A 4,286-nucleotide genomic window follows, 5' to 3' on the forward strand; every position below is an offset into this window, starting at 1 on the left:
TAAGAGCCCAATATGATCAGAAACCTAACTCATGAATTCACTGTCCAACAATAATGTTAACAGAGAGGAATATAGCTGAAACAAGTGGTTTAATAACCACAGAGAAAGCCCCTGCACACACATTTCTCTTTTTAGAAGATGAGAAAAATATGGATATCGTGGCTTTTTTCGTTGACATCACTTAACACCTGAATAAACTGAATATAAAGCTGCAGGGCAATTCAGTTCAATTCATTTTTCTAAAATTAAGTATTTTATTTTAAGAGTCACATTTTTAAAAGCTACTTCAATATACATGGGACTAAATCATAGCACAAGTAAAACATTATTGTGATGTTCCGGACCTTTAATGAGGAGATTCTCTCTGACTGGACCGCTGCTTTCGAGGATGGTTGGCGAGGTTTTCAAGCTGCAGCTTGTTTTCTGGAGGTACGCTTGCTTTGACCGGGTGCATCCATACCGTCAACATGCCGACGCACATAATGCAAATCCACTTATTTTAGTAATCAATGACGTTCATGACGAAGATCCCCCCCCCCCCCGTCCCCGTCCCCCCCGTCCTGACCAACATACACACACTGCCGGCCCGGCTTTGGTAAACAAAGCACAGAGGAGCTCATATTACAACACACTTCTTTCTCTGCTTAGGTAGACATTACTCCATTATGTCTTTACGTAAACAATAGTGGTTTGATGCTGTATTAATGCTCATAATTTCACACCTTGCCACCCTTAAACTACCTTTATTTAACTGAATGCAGGACTGTTATTGTGCCCTGTTAAAATTAGTGCATTATGTGACAAAATATACTGGAGGTCAGATGTGATTTATAATTAGCAGTATGAAAGAAATTGGATCTGGAAAGCACATGTGGGATGTCCTTAGATGGAATAGTACAGAGGAGGTTTTGTTTAAAACCATGGATTGATTTATGGACATAAAAGGAAACATTCACTGATATTCTCAGTCACATACAGTCGGCCTCTGATGTCCACTGCATTATTTTATGATTTTCATCATTAAGTCTTTCAGTACCAACCTGCCTTGTCTACTTTAGTTAGAAGTATTTTATTTCCCAAAATGCCTTTCAACCTCCTCTACACAAGCGCATTATAGCTTTTTCAGGCCTATATAAACCAGTGTATCTTCATGTAAAATCTATTTTTGGGCAGTTGTTCCCAAACACTGGGTCGGGACCAGCAAGTGGGTCGCAGGAGATTTTATTTGGTTCGCCAATTAAATTAGCTGAATTGCTTCCATAGTCTTTATTCAGCATTTATATCTGCAGTCTATCTGAGCCACATGAGGGAGCCTGAATGTTCATATAGTTCATATAATTGTAGTTCAGTGTGGCTTTGTAGCACAAAGGCAATACAACTGCCTGTGCCAAAGCACACTATATATAATCCATCGGGCTTAATAATAATAATGTTTATCCAGAAAGTTTGGCACGCTTCTCTTCACACAGTGTTGCCAACAGCTGCGCAAAAAATACATCAAAACATGCAGCCTGATCGGGAAACGTGTACAATGACTTTTCTTAGAGATCCGCCCAGCGGTTTTCCCGAAAATCCTGAAAATCTGAGCAAAATTTCTCCATTCACTTGAATGGGGTTTCGGCGTGAAGAGAGCTAAAAAACACTTAACTTTGGGCCCATATTGACTAGCCATACATTAACGTAGAAAAATCATTCAAAGTTTCAAAATGTAGACAAAACGCTGCACTTTATTGAGCCAAATGGACATTTTGATAGCTAGCACAGTTTTCATTAAGTCACAGATTAAGTTTCAGGGAAATTTTGGGTCCGTTTCAGATTTTATAATGGGTGTGTATTGCACGGAATGTTCAGTGCTAGAGTGAGGGCATAACTGTCAGAGTGGAGCGGAGCATGCAAATATTCTGTGATTTTTACGAACAAATTGCGCAGAGTCCCACAATTTTTACTCTTTATACACCATTTTTGGCCAAAAAGCTTGGAAATGTTGTGCTGTCGCACACAGATGTCTAATGAATCCAACGGACTTACACATTTGGCTCAAAGAGCCGCAGAGCGACATGAACTCCAACCAACTGCTCCATTAGACCATTTTACTGCTAATTTCGCAAAGAAAGCAGACGGTACCAGTTTTGTATATTGCTCTGGAGCTCAAATTTTGAACACCACAAACATAAAAACCACATCACCGCGCATGACTTTGACTGTAACATTTCTTAATCGATCTGCCCCTCCAACCAGGTGCGTCCTCTCCATGGCAACCAGTTTCTCTCTCTCACTCTCGCTCTCGCTCTCTCGACACACACACAGGACTTGGAGATATTCAGTCAAAGGCATTGTTAGACCTCATGTATGTCTGTTTCTCTGTCTGTCTCTCTCTCTTTCTCCGCAATCTCTCTCTCTCACACACACGCTTGTCATTTAATAACCTTTGTGTATGTGTGTCAAACATTATGATTCTGTCTCCTCTCGCCAACCCAGTCCCACCCTTTCAAAATAAAAGCCACTTGGAGTAACTGTATCTTAACATGAAGCTCAGAATTAGCTTAAATGTGTACACTGCACTCTGGTCCTGCCTTGTATGAGTTTTTGGTTACTTGTAAGCCCAAGTGGTTACTTGTAAGTGGGTTGGGTTGCATGATACATTGATAATACATTTTAAAAACCATTCTTTCAGTCATTCATTGATTCATTTCCTGTTGCAATGGTAATTAAACAAGGCAATACAACCAATGTATTCTCTACATGTCTCTCACACTGAAACACACAGAGCATGTGGTGTACCTTGAAAATACATGCTTAGTTACTACCGGTAATATCGGCGTGTATATATATTGCGACGTCTTCGGGCAGTAGCAGCCACACTGTCAAAATCTCCTGCAGAATTTTCTAGTTTACTTTATAACATTGAATCTAATATGAAAGAGTAATGTACATTCTGTTTGCCTAGCTGATGAGAGGGAACGAAAAGAATGAGTCTGTGTAAATTCATTTATTTTACAAGTTTAACATGTGTATATGTTTTCAATAACATGCATAAAACAAAGTTGTGATTTATCAAACATGTACCTCTACTAAATGGCTGGTTTACCTTTTCTAGAAAATATAAGGTGATGTGGAGATGGTCAGGAACGTTCATTTACGCACACATTCCCTCTCCTCACTACTTATCGATAAGGCCTGATGGTTTGTCATTTTTATAAAGTGGGTCCTCAGTGAAAAAGTTTGTATTATGTGATTACCTGCCTTAAGTAACTCACTGTATATGTATACAAATATATATGTAATGTTGAATAGACTCAAATTTGAAAGCAATATAACGCTGCCTACTTTTATCACAACAGAGAGAAGTTCTGACAGATGGAAAGACCAGCTGCTGGATTTCTATGCATTCAACATATGACTCCAAAGATACTGCTGCTTTTATTTAATTACATTTTTTATTCTCGGCTGTCCGGTTCTTCGTAATTTTGTATCCTTCTTACTCTGTTTTTAGGCCCCTTTATTTCCTGTTAACATATTTGGCTTCTTTTTAGTATGTTCACTTTCAGACTGCAGGTTCAGAGCCCGCTTGCATTAGAGGTTCTTGCTGATGACCTATAGACTGATGGTCTAGGGATGACCAACACTGTACAACACTAGATTTACCCGCTGTGTAGTATCGGGACTAATCATATATATAATTATATTTTGTAAATATGCTTTTGAAAATTATTTGCTTCTTAACTTATCTTTATCTTTTAAAATATTCTGTATCTTTTTATTTGTGTTTTAAGAACCAACCTTTTGTAAGATTAAAAAAACGTCAACACTTTCGTACTGGAGTGAGTTATTTTTCTAAAGTAAATACTTGAGTTGTTCATAACACTAGAGAGGCAGAGTGTTCTTGTGTTATTGTTACAGAGTGACCAGAGGATAGAAGCCAGGCATTGCAACATACTGAAGGTGTACACCTCTTTTCCAGAGGCCACTGAACGGGGCTAAATCTCCTTCATGTATGTCATTTTTCAAGATGTTCAAGTCTTTAATGCCCCGTATTAGAATATAGAAATGACCCTGGAAAATCCTAGTGGTAGTATCATTTAGACAGCGATACACCTTGCTACCATTTTAACCCCAATAGTTTCATTTTTCTACAAACAAGAGTTATCAGAATGATTTGAAAGAACATTCAGTATGCTACCAATTTCACTGACTTCCAGTGTTCCATAAAGACACCTCTTTATCCTTATATACAGTAAGACGACTTCTCATCTCTGTTTGTTAATTTCTTTGGATCCACTAGAGGG

At 38.4% G+C, this 4,286-nt stretch overlaps 1 protein-coding gene across 2 annotated transcripts in view; it reads left to right on the top strand.

The window, feature by feature from the left end:
* The window catches only part of nampt2 (nicotinamide phosphoribosyltransferase 2), a 45,768-nt gene extending 41,956 nt beyond the window's left edge, over positions 1–3,812 (top strand). For both annotated transcript variants that reach the window (XM_076097072.1, XM_076097073.1), the window contains one exon: positions 1–3,812. This exon is cut by the window's left edge and continues 2,192 nt beyond it. The gene's annotated coding sequence lies outside the window, so the exon portion shown is untranslated.
* The last annotated feature ends 474 nt before the right edge of the window (positions 3,813–4,286 follow it).

Source organism: Anarhichas minor, unplaced genomic scaffold (genome assembly GCF_050575085.1).
Source record: "Anarhichas minor isolate MPS153535 unplaced genomic scaffold, ASM5057508v1 ptg000023l, whole genome shotgun sequence".
NCBI lineage: Eukaryota > Metazoa > Chordata > Actinopteri > Perciformes > Anarhichadidae > Anarhichas > Anarhichas minor.